Raw genomic sequence first — 17,798 nt, 5'->3', positions numbered from 1 at the left:
TCCTCCCAGGCGCTCCTCCTTTGCCAGTTCTGTGTGCCCATCCCATAGCTCTTGTGAGCTTTGCTCCTAAGAGTTTGCACCTTTACAGGCCACTGTTGGGTCACTGCAGTCACTTTACCCAGACTCCTGGAGCTCTGGAATTGCTGAGTTTCTATCCCCCGGGGGAAGACTGAGCTACTGCCTGATTGCTGAAGGAATATGGCTCAGTGTCCTTGCCTCCAGAGGGATAAGCTCTGGGTGTAATTTATGCCCCAGAGCTCCCTGCAGGATCAAACAGACACTGGAACTTCACCTGAAATCACAGGGTGACTTGGATTCTCCCCATCCCTGTCCCACTTTCCCCATCCCCCCAACTGGTTTCTCCTGGGAGCACTTCATTGATGAATCACTTGCACATGAATCCCCTTCTCAGGGTCTGCTTCTGGGAGATAGCAGGTCCACTAAGGGGGCTTTCCGGGGCCTGAGGCACCATGGAGGAGGAGTCTTGGGCTTGCACTGACACTTCCCCCACTCCCTCTTCCTCTCACCATGCTTGGGTCAAGGACAGCAGGATCCTGGGATCTTTGTTCATAGTCCGCCCTTGCTGATGGAGCCAGAGACCTCCGAGATCTGTGACAAGTGGCTGGATGTTTGGGCTTTTGAGAAATAAGTAGCTCCTAGAGTGAATGAGATGTAATGCATCTTGGCAATAGGGCTTCCTTTGCTGCGTTCCTCCGGGGCTGCCTGGTAGGCTTGCCAGGGGAGTTTTGGCTTCCCAGCGAACCTCGTAAAACAAGAATTTTATAGCCAGAGTCCCTGCTGCCCAGATCAGGGAAGTCAGCCCATGATCAAGCGGTCCCCATCTGTGGTGTGTCGCTTCAAGGAAAGCACCCTCGGAGGTGCACAGCAGTGACAATCTGGCCACCCCTCGGGCCGTAGGATGGTCCTAACCCCCTCTGGTGTCTTCAAAACCAGCTGCCAGACCTGCCCAGGTTGCCCAGAGTTGACCTGAGGCTGCCTGTGGGCAGAGGGAGTTTGAGGGTGGAAGGGCTCCCTTTCTGAACCTTCTAGAATGCCCATTTCACAGATAGAGCCATTGTTGCGTCATCAAAGACACCAGCCCTTTGGCTGAACTGCAAGCCCATTTCCCGTCAATGTATGCCAGGGACTGCTGTTGAGCAATAGTGTGTCAGTTGGATCAGATGGCCCCCTTCAGTCATGATGACTTTCCCAGAGGTGTGGCCCAAGGGGAAGCAGTCTTTGAAGGCAGCTTGCCCATGGATGGGGCCCAGCCTGGCCTTTTTGAGAAAGGCATCAGCATTCCCAGCATCTAGGTCACTTTCAATTAGCATGGCTCTCAGCGATATGCTGGATAGGGAAGCTCAAAAGGCTCTCTAGCTGGGACCCTGCACTCAAGGAGCATCCCCTTAGCAGAAACAAAGGAAATTAGGCTTGGAAACTGGTCCTGTCAGGTTCAGTCAGGTACCTGACATTCTCCAGGGGTATGGCGGCCAGCCTCCTGCAGGCTGCCTTGTCAGCCAGTGGCCAGCCAAAGCTGGAAACAAAGGGTTCTTAGAAGGAGCGTCGGCTTGGAAGGAAGGAGTTGGGCCTGGGGCTCCACATGAAGTGCCCACCCCCCCCGCTAACTGGGCCCTTCCCTGCCCTTCCCTGAGCTGGGCACAGCCCTCCAGCTCATGTCCAGAGTCACCTCCTCTCCCATCTTGGAGGGAAAAGTGCCCCACATGCTCTCCAAGGGTGCAGTGGCCTTCTGCTCCGAGAACCAGCCCGCTAATGCCTTCTCTGAGACCCTCTCCCAGCACCTGGTTTTGTGATGCCATGTCAGTCATCCTGTAAGGTTAATCCTATCCTCAGAGCAACACACAGGCCAGGGCTCCCTGCCTCTACCTGCTGAAGTCTGGCCTCTGCTCTGTCCCCTCACTCCATCAGAAGGGCTCTCACTGAGGTCATCAGTATTCTCTGCTACCAGTGATGGAGGCATCTTAGTCTTTAGTGCATTGTCTTCTCTCGGCCTTGGACGCTGTTGGGGGTGTCCCTCTTCTTAAAACCACCTTCTCTGTCTCCTCCCACCTCCCTCTGGCCGTGCCTTCCCTGGTTCCCTCCTGTGCTCTTGGCCTCAGCCCCTCTCTCACTCCTCACACTCTCCCGGACAAGTGCAGCTCCCCTGGTCAGGGACCACCCGTGTGCCAGAGGCTTCCATGCTCTCTCCTGAATGCTCGATTGTGTCTCCACCAGACATCTCTCTGGGGATGGCAAAGTCTTGGCCAACGCAGTTGCTCCAAACTGAACCCATCTAATCCCTGCTTTTCCCCCAAGCCTACTCTTCTCCAGGTAAACTCATCATCTTTTGTACCCCACCTGGCTCCTTCTCCCCCAACCCTCCTCACCAGAGCAAACAGCATCACCAGTTGGTCACACAGGTGCTCCTACCAGAAACCTGGGAATTGCCCCCACTCCATCGCCCTGCATGAAGTCCTGTTGATTTTTTTCTATCCATTACTTGCTCTGTCTGTCCTCTCTCCCTGCGGCCGGGGTCTGGGCTCTGCTCAAACCTCAACCTCACCTTCCAGCACCTACCCAAGTGCTTTTGCCTGATCGCCAGGAGCAAAATGGCCCGTTTCTTGAGGGAACAAGGCAGGGCTAGGGATGGGCCATGAGCCTAGCTCCTCACTGGGGGGACCTTAAGTAAGGCTGGACCTATGTTAAGTTCCCACAGTCTCTCTGGAGCAATAGGAGCCTTCACTGGTCGGCTATGTGTGCCCCGAAGCCTCTCAGCCAGGCAGAATCAATCCTAGGGGTATCTTGACTCTCGTGGCCGCACAAAGCTACATTCCCAGGGACTGGTCTGGTGGGTGGGGGAGGGTAATAGAGGTTTCCCAACTGTAAACCTCCTATGGATGTGCCCTCCCCACACAGCTTCAGGCCGCCCCCATGCTTCCCTGGGGGCGGGGAGACTCTGCTCTGCTCTGCCCACCCCACTCTCAGGCTTCCCCCTCAGGAAAACACCTCCCACCAGATCATTGTCCTCCCCCCAGCCACTCTGGATTCTCCAAATTGATGGCTTTAAAAACCTGCACCACCCTGGCCCAAATACCAAATATCCAACCCCCTGGGGAAAGGGCACACCATCTCCCATGCCTCCCTCCTGAAAGAAGGAAGCCAGGGCCTCAGGAGTGAAGTGAGACCCCCGGACCTGGAGAGGGGCTGCCTGTGGGGTTTCTGTCAGGGAAACCACCTTGCTCTGGGAAGAGCCTTTGACTTGGTGTGGACAGGCACCCCCATAAGCCTTCATTTCTCTCGAGCAAATGCCCCTACAAGCTAAGAAGTCCCTCTGTCCTGTAACTGTCCTGACTATGGAGTGAAGGGACAGTGGTCTGAGGGGTGTGTATCGGTCAAGGGAGGGATGGACAGGAAGGGTGAGCGTCCCTGGGGACCTGCAGGAAAAGGGGAACGCCTGTGGACATGTTGGGCCCTGTGGGAAGTGGGGGTGCTGGAGAGAACCCCTGGGGCCTGGCGGGCTTTGGGAACTGGGAACCAAGCACGGTGGCCTGGGGGAGGGGCGGGAGGCCGGTGGGAGAGAAGCTTTCAGACTTTCAGGGAACGTAAATTTTACCCCCGGCTACTTTCTCTGGGATTTATTTCTCGGTGAACTTGAGACTTTGCCTAATTACGTTTGGGTCTCTTTCAAAGCACATAAATTGCATCCAGTTCTTCTGCCTTCTTCTTAGGAATAAATTGTCCCCGTGCAAGGAGGGATCTGGGGGAGAGAGTGAGACTTTATTAATTCGACACAGAACTCTTTCCCCTGCCCTCCCCTCTGCCCCCCGTTGAATAATAAAATAATGAAGATTTGACTTGGACCAGGATGTGTGGATAAATATATTGGTGACATGAATGGAAATGGATTTATTACATAAACAAGAGACTTCATCAATTTAAACCTGGCCTCCTTTCAATAGGCATAAATTACATTTTCTTTTCCTACCAGTTGCTAGTGTGTTTTTTTTGTTTTTTTGTTTTTTTAAAGAAACTGGATTTATCGGAATTGAGATTTCACTAATTTATTTCATGGAGCCTCGTGCTTCCTCTTTCTATGCCACTCATTAAAAACTGGTCCTTGGTGAGTCTCCCCCACCTCAGTCCCACTCGGAGCTCTGTGGCCTGCTGGGAGGGAGGTTGGGGTGAGAGGTGGCGGGAACATGGCTCGGGCAGAGAGACAGACAGACGCTCATGCCTCTACTCCCTCTAGAACTAACTGCTTCACCTTAGCAAGGGTGCCTCCACAGGGTGTCTAGCCCCAGAAGTCGTAACAAACTATAGAAACGATCCCTGGAAGTAGAAGATTCTTTTCCAGGCTCCCACAAGGGCCAACGATGGCCCAGAGCAGGGTCTGGCCTTGGCGGGTCCTGAGATGTGTCCGTAGACAAGTGGCAGAGAGAATCTGTGAGCAGGATCGCAGGAAGAGGTGCAGAGGTACTTGGCTGGGGGTCCCAGGCGCGGTGGGAGGGAGAGGGGTGCAGGGAGTGCTGGAAGGTCCCATCACAGACCAATGCTCATGGTACAAGAATTGATTTCTTTGGAGTTCAGGGCCCAATTTATATAGTCCCTCTTCCTCCTCCTCCTTCCCTCTCCTGCTGCTTTCTCTTAAGCAAAATGGGGATTTGGATCACCACCCGCCAAAATGTTTGGTCGGAGCGAGGGAGATGGCTTGAAACTACCTTACAGTAGAAGATGTGGTCTTTGGACTCTGATTTTGCTTTTCCTGTATTTTTTGCTGGCATGCCAAGGTTACTTCCAGCCTAGGAATTCCATGTAGGGAAACTTCTATCTGCCTCTCTCCTATCTCTGCTCGAACTTGAACAGTGCTGAAAGTCTTGAATAGTCTCATTCATTTCAAGTGGTAAGCAACTCAGTGTGTTAACACTTCTGGGGGTGTGTGTGGGACAAAGAAGAGTGGCTGCCATCTTGTTTAGAGAACCTGAAGAGGGCAATGACTAATTCCGAGATCCGAGAGGTGACTAATGGGGGGCGTTTGGGGCACCACAAGAACCAGCTGCTGAGAGATTCGTGTTCACCAAGCCTTCACACCGCAGTGGGAAGGACACTGTCTTAGCAAACACTGGCCCTCTGGGGGGTTAGGGAGGAGGGGAAAGGGAGGGAAGAGACTGCCCCCCACCCACACCCTCACTCCCATTTCCCATCCCACCCGGTTCACCAGCCCCAGGATTGGCAGGGGGGCCGGTGACGGCTCTGCAAGCTGTCATTCACCAGGCCCGTTGTCTGGCGCAGGTGTTTCTAATAAGAGCTCCTTCAGGCTTGCCTCATCCAGGAGGATGTTTACAAGAAGGTCTGATGAGAAATTGTCTCCAAATGCTGTCTTGTAAGCAAGACGTTAAGAAGGGGGTGGGGGTTAGCGCCTCAGGCTGTAAGCAAGCAGGGCTCCTGGAATGGGACCTGGCCAGTGCTCCCTCCAGCCCCAGTCCTCTTGGCCAGGACTGGCAGGCTGGGGCCTGGGCAGGTCTGGGCCTACTGCCAAGGGTGGTGAGCACCGTGGGGGTTGGTTTCAATAAACAAAAGCAATAATGTTGGAAGAACCTCCACAATGAACAGAGAGACTGGCACATCCCAATTTTGCTACCCAAGCCCTACGGCCTTTTCTCTGACCCTGTGATCTCTCTTTGGCCTCTCTTCCACAGGTTGGGGGGCAGGCAATCACAGGTTTTATTATCATCCTAGTGAACAATCTACACATCATTAAGGAGTATCTTCCTGGAGAAGCCCAGAGAAGGAAGGGAGGTATCTTGTATTCAAGCCTTCACACACAGAATTTTCCAGTGTGATTAAACCCTCTGGGAGGAAGGTAGGGGATGCACAGCAGAGTTGGCGAACTTTTTCTGTAAGGGCCAGGTAGTAAATATTTTCGCCTTTGAGCTCCACACCATTTCTGTGGCAACTACTCCTGTCAGCCATTGTTTGGTGAAGGCAGCCATACACAACACGAAGATGAGATCGGCCACGGCCAGATTTGATGTGCTGGCGCTGGTTTGCTGACCCCTGATGTATAGGATCACATGAGTCCCAGAGAGGTGAAGAGACCAGCTGAGGTCACACACCCTGTGGGCGAGTGAGCAGGACAATCCCCAGGCTCCTGGCCCCTCTCCCCAGCAGGCTGCACACATTTGTGTGACCCAACTCAGGGTAGCTGACCAAGATCCAGGAGGGTTCCCTGGAGACCTGAACCTGGCACCGGGGAATTGTACCTCATGGAAGAGACCAGTATGCTCAAAGTTGGAGAGGAATTTGAGACTTAGTCAAGTTGGATGTACAAATAATAGGAGGAAGGAATGTAGCTGGTCGTCCCAGTGTTGCTGGGCAAGAGCTTCCGGTGCCTTCACTGAGTCGTGGAGACAGGACATAAAGGACAGTGTCAAGTAGCCAGGTCTAAGGGCTGCAGCCTGCAGGAGTCTGGAGATGATCCCTCTGTGAAAACTGTCCCTGTGGGTGCTCACTGTGTGGGTCACAGGGTCTGTAGGGTGAGGTTGTGTTGGAGAATAAAGGTGCAGTTGAACTTGTGTGATCTCTGTGAGGTGTGGTTCAGGTGTGGGGGAGGGTGGAGGGGACAGAGTGAGGCTGGGTTGGGAATGTTCTGTGGTGAGTTGGTAGTGTGTACAGGATTTGAAGGCCCAGTGTAGCCCGGGGTTCAATGTGGCTGGGGGGAATCAATGAACAGTGGGTGCATTGGGGCTGCCATCAGAGTGCTCTCTCTCTACACGGAGGAGCAGGGAAGTTTGGCAGAGGGCATACAGCTTGCAGTCAGGTTGGGATGTTTGACTCTGGGGTCAGTATGACTTTGGGCTAAGGGTAAGAGCATGGGTGGGGCTTGAGGGTCAGGGTCAGGGTCAGTGTATGCTCGAGACAGGACCACTCTGAGGTAAAGTAGGGTGGGTCTCTTCGTTGGGACCGATTGTGAGGTGAAGTTCTGGGAATAAGGGTGTGGCCCTGTTTGGGGGTCAGAGTGCCTGATCGTGGGGTAGCTGGGATTAAGGCCATTATTTGCTTGAGGTCCAAACAGTTCACTGTTTGGCCAAAGTTCATGTGGTCAGTGGACGTTCAGGTTGCGGCGTCTATGCCAACGGTTCTAATTGCCTGGTGGGCATTCATGTGGGGCCTGAGACAGGAGTGACAGACAGTGGTTGGCATTGGGGGTCAGCATGTGGTTGGAAAGAATGGTGGCCAGCATTCTTTGTGCTTCAATTGATTGGCATCCTGTTGCATTTAGACAGTTAGCATGTGTACTCTTTGAAACTGGGGAGCTGGTGTGTATTAAAGGCTGGGTATCACCATGTGTGACTGACTTCAGGGATAAATGTGTGCCCAGACTACATATTCCATTGTGGTTGTAGTTCAGTGTGGGTCACTGTGTGACTAGAGATGGAACTGGGGCATCAGTGTGTGGTTGGCATGGGGGGGTCAGTATGATTTGGGGTCCTGTGGTTGAGGATTCAAGATATAGTTTAGTGTGTGGGTCTTTGTAAGTTGTGTCATTAGATTGGAGGGTCAATGTGCAGCCAGGTTTGAGGGTCAGTGTGTGTTTAGGGATCAGTTGGTCATTTTGATCTTCAGTTGGAGGGGGTAGGGGATGGATGAAGTTGGGGACGGGGATGAGCAAGTGGTCTCCTGGGGAAGACTCCCAGAGGAAGGGAGCCTCATAAGCAAAGACTCCAAGGCTGAATTGGGATCAGCTCATGACTTGGACCCTCGGTTCCACATGTGGTGGGGTTTAGAAGTCAGCAGGCCAGCGTGTGGCCATGAGGATGAGAAAGGGTTGTAGGAGGTGGGAGAAAGGGTGTGTATGGGGAGTTGGTGCCTTATTTAGGGTGGAGAGTTCTGGATGTGGGCTTCTCAAACTGGGCTTCTTAGAGAATACAGAGGCCAGGGGAGATTTAGCGGTCAAATTGACTTGAATATTTGAGCAAAAAACACTGTGGCAAACGTTAATGGTGCCCTGCCCACACTCCCTTGGCAGTTGCTGTTTCTTAAATGCCCATAGTTTCTTGCTATGGCATCTGCAACTCTGCCTGGGGATGTTGTCTGACTGTGGGTGCAGGTTCCATCTGCACCAGGCAACCCAGAAGGGCCTGGAGTTACTGCCCTCCCTCAGTGATGGCCCAACACTAACGACAGGTAGCAACTGGTGGATAAATACCCCGGCTGCAGATTCTCAGCAGGACTGAGCCCCTTTCCTCCAGTCATCCCTTGTTCATTAATACACCCTGTGTGGGCTTCCTTCCCTTCCCCAGCTCACATCCCCACTCCCCTATGGTGCTTCCTGGGATCATGGCCCAAACAAATGACTTGCCTTCAGACCCTTGTCTTAGGTTTGCTTCTGGGGAAACTGACCTAAGAGAAACATTTTTATAATAAAGCTAACAAAGATATATTTTGGGAACATGAATTCCACATGACTTTTCAAGATAAAGCAACAACCATGATGGAGAGTGCATGTCTCTGGCTGAAGGATTTCCCTCCCTTACCTCCCTCATAGGGGCTCTAATTTGTGAACTGGGCTGGAAACCAGAGGGCAAGTCCCTAGAGGTGAGCCTCCCAGGCCCAGACAGGATGGAGCATGAATCTGGGGTGGTATGGGGGAACAAACAGAAGGTACTGAGCACAGCGGTGCACTTGAGTTTGGGAGCTCAGCTTATGGCTGGGGTGCAGCAAGTGTGCATTGGGATTTGGGGTCGTCAGGCTATTCTTCTACTGTAGGGTCCATGAGGGGTTGAGGAGACTTGGCTTAGGCTTAAGTTGTATTGGGGTGGCCCCTGTCCTGATGAGTTTGTGGGGGACAATATGCAGTTGCTGTGGGTTGGCCAGAGTGACCCAGTGTCAGTCATTACATGGTGAGTGAGACAACTGAAGCATGCTAAGGGGTGGGAAGGGGTGGCATGTAACTTAAGTCAGGAGTCAACTGATAGTCAACTCCTACCAGGATTTCCTGGTAGGATGGCTATGTAATTGCTTTGGGGGTACAGTGAATCATTAGATTTGGGGGTCGATCTTTGAAATAGGATGGAAATTAGGATTTACCCAAGGGGGCTATGAACACTGCTGCCAATCCAGTGGATTTTTAAAAATGCCCTCCTCTGGTAGACGCATCCCTGCTGCAGGGAAAGTCATGGTGAATGGAGTGCGGCTGGATTTCAGCCCTTGCTTGTCCTCTTGTCAGAGTGCCTTTGGGCAGTGACCAACCTGCACAGCTCCACACAGTAGCCCTGGGGGTGGTTGGGGTTCTCAGAGCAGGGGGTTTCCACTGACCCAGCCTCGGGAATAGCTGCATCCTCCAGCCTCCTCCCCAGCCGTCTCCTCCAGCTGTCCTGTTGTTCTGAGAAGAGGCAAGGCAGGTTTCTGCAGTGTGAGCCCCTGCACCCTGTGAGACTTGGGAGCTGGCTTCCTGGAGTGGGGGTCAGGGTCAGGGTTCGAGTCCTGGCCACGTCGTATATGTGTCAGAATGAGCAATGCCTTTTTAGGTCACATATACTTTGGACTTCAACACTGCTTTATGTAGGCCATAAAATTAATAGGTGGGAATGAGATTTATGGGCCCCACTGGGCTGTTCTTTGCTTGTTAGGTTAAACACACTGATTTCCTGGTACAAAAGTGCTTGTTAAAATAATCTCCCCCAGCATGTTCAGAGGGGACATATCTGTCTTGTTTGGGGGGTGGGAAGAAGGCCGTGGCACCCCATCCCCACTTCCGAGGCTGGCCCACCTGTCATGGCCTCCCCCAGCCCCAGCTGTGTATATGATGGAATGAATGATGAGGTTTCTGGGTGGGGGGTGGTCCAGGGAAGGAATACCCCTCTGTGCAGATAACGCGAGAGCCAGACGTGCACTCCCATCACCCCCCCCACCACCCTGAAGAGCCAGTAGCCTTTGTTCTTGCAATATATTGAGAAGGAAAGCTAGAAGCATGGTAGAGGTCGTGGGGGAAGGCATGGTGTTGTTGGAGCAGAGCAAGAGGTTGTCCTCACTGCTGCTTCTGAAGACTTAAAAGTCAGAAATGGAAGCAGAGAGGAGAGGTGGGCCCTTTTGCCTGAACAACCTTGGGGAGCACTGTGTTTGCCAGTCGATGGGGCCCAACTCTACATGTCTGCCCGCAATCCCTCGTCTATCACGGGATCCTGGGGCATGCACCCTGTCGGAATGACCTAACCACTCCTGGGATGGAGATTGTGTTGCCATCGCCTGCCCTGATTGGGGGTACTCTGAGGGTGTGACTGGAAGGGTCACAGGTAGAGTGGGTTATGCAGAGCACGTAGAGGACTTCTGGAACCAGGTTGCTCACAGACCCGCTGGGCAGTGGGAGGTGGGTCTGGGCGGGGCTTGATTCAGTCAATGGCAAGACAGTGCCAGGATGCATGTACAGTGCAGGAAGAAAGGCCCAGGATGAGCCAACTCCAGACTGGTGCTCGGCCCTTGGCGGGCCCATGAGATAGATGCCCACTGGATGGCGGCATGCTGACTGGGGTGCTCTGAATCCTTTATCTCCTTATTCAAATCTAGCTCACTTTGGAGCCCTCTGAAGATCACATTTTCCTGTCTTCTAACATTCCCCATGGCCTGGTTCCTTGGATGGGGAGGTGCTCACTGAGCTTCCTCCCCCGCCCCCCAAGTCCTCATGCTCTCTCAGGCTCACCCTCCTGCAGCCTGCTGTTCAGCCTCAGAAACCCACTTTGATGGCCCTCTTCTGGGATTCTGGTGCCTTTTGTGTTTGGTACTTGTGGTCATTTCAGTAAAACACACTACCTATGCCATACCCGATTCTTGTTCCATTTAATCCTTATGAGGTTGACATTATACCCAATTATCAATAGATGAACAAAACTGAGGCCCTGAGACATCCGTTAATGTAACCAAGGCCACCCCATTGTAAGCGGAGCAGCCGGACCTGAGTTAGGTGTGAGGACCTGGTTAGTGGCCGGTCCCTTGGCCCCTTACCTGCTGCCTGTGAGGACCTCCGTCCATCATCCCAGGGCATTAGCACTATCAGTGAAGCAGCTGGAACGAACTGAGGTGTTGTCTAGACCACTTCTGGGTCTCTAGTGCCAAGCACAGGGGGCATCCATGGTGGAAACTGAGCGGAGCTTGCGGACTGAGATGTGACAGCTATGCAGTGCTCTGAATCTGGAGTTGGGCTCCTTCCTCTAAGAGTCTTGGTTCCAGTACCTCCTGGATCTGTGGCCTTGAACAGTCGCTAAACCCTTCTCGTGTGTAAAACAAGGCTAATAATAATATTTGCCTCAAAGAGTTGTTGTGAAGTTTCGATGAGATGCTCTGTATAAAACATTTATGATAAATGCCTGGCACGCAGTAAGAGTTCAGTAACTCCTAACCTATGGTCCTAACCTACTTTGGTCACCTTCTTGTTCTGAAATACTGCCACCTGCTGGTAGGTTCCAGGTGCAACCACCATATACCATTAGTGCCCCAAGCCGCTGAGTGCCCCAACTGGCACCCACCTTGATTCCTCTGTTCTGACCATCCTCCTCCCCTCTACAATAAACCCTGCTCCTCCTCTCCTTCCAGACTCTGCGCAACAGCACCTCCTTCTGGGAGCTTCCTTGATTATCAAGTCTGCACGCCCGAGAGCACAGAGCCAAATCTAGCTTTTCCCTTCTGTCTGCACATCGCCTATTTTTTTGGTTACATGGATTTTAGAGCCAGGCCGATGTGGATTTGAACACTGATGCCAATACTTAGTAGCTATGTGACATGGAACAAACCACTAATCCTCTCTGAGCTTCACGATTGAAGAATCCCCCCAATAAACGGTCACTACTGTCATTATTCATCTTCGGACCCCTTGTCTCAGTCAGCTCCTGCTGTCCCCACCTTGGCTCCCAACAAGGCACTGCTTGCCTTCTGGTCCCCAACTGTCCATATCCTCATGGCAGGTTCTGGAGAATTTTCCCTACCAGTAATCACAGGGAAAAAGAAGCAACATGCACACAGGGAAGGGGGTTATCTAAAGGTTAAAACCCACTGTGATGGTGACACAAAAGGACCCACGTCCCCACTCTCTTGGTTCTGTTCTTGCTTCCCATGTGTTTCGTCTAAGCCTTGGTTGGAGGGGGCCCAACCTTCCTGGTCTCTTCTGACCATACCCCATGTTCTCCCAAAGCAGCAAGCTGGAGGAGCTTGGCTTACTCCAAAGCCTCCTGGAGGGGATCTCGTGAGGATCAATCTGTAAACGTGGCGGTTGGACCACAAAGTTCTCTAAGGTCTTTTCTAGCTTGGGTGTGTTTTGCGTCTGAGTCAACCATTTTTTGATTTAATGACTTCCAAATGTCTGCTTAGGAGAGCTTGCTTTTGTACTAGCGGTTGACGCCGAGCACCACACCACGCTGACCCAAGCACACCTGCTGGGCCCTGACGATGGACTCGGTGCCCTGCTCTTGCTGGAAGATTGGCTCTTCATTCCAATCCAATCCAAGCAGGTCTGAGGCTGCAGGTTCAAACTCTGGTGGGAGTTTGGTCTTCTCATCACTCACCTCTGAGAGGAGTGCCGCACCCACTGCGATGGAGGGCCCTGTGCAGGCCCCTTCAACCTAAAATACACTCCCCGGGCCTGAGATCTATTAGGTCCCTTCCTTTGTGTTCCCTACGGGTTCATCTCAAACTCAGCTTTGCCCAGGAGGGGCGGCAACATTCTGTGCCTCTCCCTGGGGCTGGGTAAGTTTCCCAGGCCCTCGCAGGCAGCCTGAGAACTCGTAAAGAGGCAGAAGGCATTGGGAAAGGGCTCCAAGGGGGGCCGAGGCTGGGGAGCAGACATTCAGACAGCCTGTACCGCGGTGCAGAGCCTGCCCACAGGCCTGGTGGATTAGAAGGGGTATTTGGTGAGTCCACAACCAGCCCGCAGCGGCGGGGAGCTTTGCTCAGACTTTGTAGACCATCCAATGGCCTCTTTGAAAACAGGATTTTGATGAGTTAAGTGTAAATGAATCAGAAACACATGGGTTGGATTTTCCTCCAAAAGCAATGGGGTTTGAATACAGCTCAGGGAGGGAAGGGGGGTTCTGGGGAGGAGACACGTGGCTTAATCAAACAGGTCTTTTCTTCTCTTAATGTTTGCCTCCCTGTCTTCTACTGTCTCACCCAATCCCACCCCTGGTGGGGGAGACCTGGGTCTTTGCTGCCTGGGCTCTGCTGAGGACCCTGGGCCAGTTCTGCCGGCGTCAGACTCAGGGGGAGCTGGACGCACCCAGCCCCCCTCCGGCTGCTGTCCAGGATGCCTGGCAGAAGCGGCTAGAAGGCTTTTCTCTGGAGTCAGTGCTTCGCTGCTCATCCTAGACTTCTGAAGCAGGGTGACACGGGGGAGGGATGAGCTAGAGAGAGTGCAGGGTGTCACACTTGGACTTACAGGGACTAGAGCCCGGTCTTAGAATGTCATCTCTCATGAGGAGGCAACTTTTCAGACAAGACTAAGTCTTCATGTATGTAAATCACACATATTATTCTACTTTATTATAAACATCATACTCTTTCTGGAGATCAAATTTTAAAAGCACAGAGAAGCAAAATAACAAAATAAAAGCTACCTGTAACCCCCACCCGGGCGGGTGACTTGTTCACGTTTTGGGTCAGCCACTTCTAGGCCTCTGTGTGCTTTTTAAAACATACAGGCTCACAGTCACGCAGGATAGAGATAGTAAACTTATAAGTTAGAATTCTGAGTCTAGAATAGACTACCTGGGCTCCAGTCCCAGCTCCATCACTTACTGCATGTTACATCAAGTTTCCCAAACTTCAGAACCCAGAATTGATAACAACAACACAATAATAATAACAATATGGTATTTGCCAGGATTGAATGGAATAATACTCATAAAGCACCTAGAGGAGTGCCCAATGCATAGCAGCCACTGAATAGTTGTTAGCTAGTAGTGTTTCCATTTTGTGCCCTGTCTTTCTTCTTATATATATGCCATGGACTTCCTATGTTATTAACATTCTCCATCACATGGTTGAATGGCCACATTCTTGTCGTAGGTTATTCATTCAATACTTCCTTTAAGTGTATGTTACAAATAATACCATGATGGACATTTTTCTGCATTCCAAGGGGGTTCAAGCTGGAGTCTGAGTTTTTTTGCTTAAGTGTCCTCTTGCATAAGTTATTTTGCATGGGAGGGAATTAACCTGGAGAATATTTATGTTTATGAATTTGCAGGGATACAGGGGATTTCTATTCCTAGCGTTTTGCCTTTTCCACAATGTCAAATAAATGGGATATAGTATGTAGTGTTTTGTGTCTGGCTTCTTTCACTTCACAAAATGCTTTTGAGATTCATTCATATCATTGCACGTGTCACTCCTGCATTCTTTTTTATTACTGTGCAGTATTCCATTATATGGATATAACAGTTTTCTTATCCATTTACTAGTTGACAAACCTTTGGATTATTTCCAATTTGCCTGTTATGATAAAAGCTCCTAAAAGTTCACAGGCCAGTCATTGGTGGACATATGTTTTCATTTTTCTGGGGTAAATTCCTAGGAATAGAATCACTGAGTCATGTCTAGATAGTAACCGTATGTTTAACTTTATAAGAAACTGCCACACTGTTTTCCTAAGAAGCTGGACTATTTTGCATCTCAACAAACAATATTTGAGAGTTCTGATCCATAACATTCTTCAGTAGCACTTGGTAATGTCAGTTTTTTAAAAGATTGATTTATTGAGGGCGCCTGGGTGGCTCAGTTGGTTAAGCGACTGCCTTCGGCTCAGGTCATGATCCTGGAGTCCCGGGATTGAGTCCCACATCGGGCTCCCTGCTCAGTGGGGAGTCTGCTTCTCCCTCTGCCCTCTTCCCTCTCGTGCTCTCTGTCTCTCATTCTCTCTCTCAAATAAATAAATAAAATCTTTAAAAAAAAAAGATTGATTCATTGATTGATTTGAGAAATCGAGAGAGAGAGTATGGGGGGAGGGGCAGAGGAGGAGGGAGAGGGAGAGAAAATCTGAAACAGACTCCGTGCTGAGTGTGGAGCCTGACACAGGTCTTGATCTCACGACTGTGAGATCATGACCTGAGCTGAAACCAAGAGTTGGACGCTCAACTGACTGAACCACCCAGGTACCCTGGTAATGTCAATTTTTAAAATTTTAGCCATTCAACAGGGGTGTAGTAGTATCACATTGTGGTTTTAATTTACAGTTTACTAATGATTAATGATATTGAGCCTCTTCTCATGTGCTTATTTGCCACCCATATATTTTCTTTGGCTAAGTGTTTAAATCATTTTTAAATTCATTTTTAAATTGGGTTGTCTTCCTATTATTAAGTTATAAGAATTCTTTATAATTTTTCTGGATAAAAATTCTTTATCATATATATGTTTTGTAAATATTTTCTCCCAACCTGCATCTTGTCTTTTAATTTTCTTAAATGTCTTTTGAAGAACAGAATTTTTTAATTTGATGAAGTCCAATATTTATCATTTTTTTTCTTTTGTGGATTGTGTTTTTTAACTCATAGTTTCACAATTTTGTCCAACTCAGAGCCACAAAGATTTTCCACCAGAGTTTTTTTCTAGAAGTTTTATAGTTCTGGAATTTACATTTAGATCTATGATACATTTGAGTTAATTATTATATGGAGGGAGATATGGATTGAAGTTAGGTTTTTTTTTTTTTTATGTAGATGTCCGTTTGTTGAAAGATTAACCTTTTTCTAATTGATTATCTTTGGTTCTTGGTCAAAAATCCATTAACCATAGTCATGAGGGTCTATTTTTGGACTTTATTCTGTTCTATTAATCTATGTGTCTTTTTACCAGTACCACCATCTTGACTGTTGTAGTTTTATATTAAGTCTTGAAATCAGATAGTATGAGTCTTTCAACTTTCTTTTCTAAAATTATTTTCACTATTCCAGTTCCTTTGCTTTTTCATATACAGCTTAGGGGTAGTTTGTTGATTTCTCTCAAAAAATCTCACTGGGAATTTTATTGGGATTTCATTTAAACCATAAACCAATACAGGGAATATTTTTGGGGTTTGGCAGTGTGACTAATATGTTTAGATTTTATTTGTTTCTTTTTAAACTTTGTTTTTCCTCTGAGTTTCTTGGATCTGTGGTTTCCTGTCCTTCAGTAATTTTGGAAAACTTATCAGCCACTATCTCTTCAAATATTTCCTCTTCCAAGTTTTTTCTCTCTTCTTCTGGGACTCCAATTTGATATTGTCCTACAGCTTTCAGGTCTTCTGAATTTTTAATCTTTTTTTCTCTTTGTGCTTTAGTTTGGAAATGTCTATTAAGCTACCTTTAAATTCAGTGATTCTTTTCTCTTCTGCATCTAGTCTATGGATAAACCTGCCAAAGAAATTCTTCTCTATCTCTGATATCGCATCCCCGACCTGTAGTATTTCTATTTGACTTTCCTAGTTTTGACCTCAATGTTGAAGTCCCCCATCTGTTGAAGCATGTTGTCCACTTTTCCCATTAGATCCTTTAAAATATTAATCAAAATTATTTTTAAGGTTCTTATTTGATCATTTCCATATCTGGGTCATTTCTGTATCTAGTTCTATTGACTGCCTTATCTCTTGACTTTTTTTTTTTTGCTTTTTTGTATTTCTTGTCATTTTTTTGTTGAATGTTGGACATGTTGTGTAGAAAAATAGCAGAGACTGACATAAATAGTACTTTTGCCTGGAGGTGGACATGATTCTCTTTCTGTGAGACCATTAATCTGTGTGAGTGTGTGTGTAGTTGTTGAGTGGCTCTAGTTGATGTCTGAACTGGGTTTGAGTATTGTTGTTGCCATAGTTACTTTCACATTATCGTGTCTTGCAAACTCCTGCAGCAGTGGGCTACTACTACCCACTACTTACTATCCTTTCTTCTGTGCTCTGCAAAAGTGAAAGTTTGTGTGGTCCACCTCTCCTTAAATGGGCTATTTGACAAAATTCAACACCCATTCATGATAAATGCTCTCAGTTCATCTGGTACCTTTGTGACAACAGCTCTCTGATAGGTTCAGGGAAACTCATAACTTTGTAGATCATCCAGCTTAAAAAAAAACAAACAAACATGGTCATGTGGGGAAGCAATGTTGCCTTGTGATTTTCTACATCCTAAGAGAAAGTAGATTTTTCTTGCCTTTTCACACTTGTCTAGATGATCATAGGGTTTTCTCCTTTGATCTAAAGATGTAGTGAATTATTTTAATGGTTTTCTATTAAACTGTGTTTATATTATTTTAATAATGCCCATTGCCTCATGTTGTATTATTCTTTTATTGTAGGGCTATTTTAATTTTCTAGCATTGATAGGCAGTTTTGTTTCATTGCTACATTTCTCATGTTTTTGTATCATGATTAATCTAGGTTTATGAAATCAACTGAACCTTTTATATCTTTCTATTCTCTGTAAAAGTTTATGTATCATGGAAATCCTCAATTCCATGAACATTTAAGTGATAAAACAGTCATTTCACCATATTTTGAGGTAGTTCTGTATCAACCTTTTCAATTTCTTCCTTAATTATTGGTCTTTTAAGACATTATATTTCTTGAATTCCTTATGGTGATTTGTGTTTTCCAAGAAAAATTATTTATTTTATTGAGTTCCTTAAAGTTTAGACTTGACTAGATTTGTAACCCTTGATATAGCATGAGAAAGAAGGCCCTAGGTAGAGCCTCTGGGAGCACCAATATTTAAGAGTAGAGGAGGAAGAAGTATTACAAAAGAGTGTGAGAAGGAGAATCCTAAGAAATATGGAAAACTAGGAGTCTGTGA

The sequence above is a fragment of the Leptonychotes weddellii genome, chromosome 10 (genome assembly GCF_054177405.1).
Source record: "Leptonychotes weddellii isolate Sample4059 chromosome 10, ASM5417740v2, whole genome shotgun sequence".
Lineage (NCBI taxonomy): Eukaryota > Metazoa > Chordata > Mammalia > Carnivora > Phocidae > Leptonychotes > Leptonychotes weddellii.
This window is presented reverse-complemented; position numbering follows the sequence as displayed.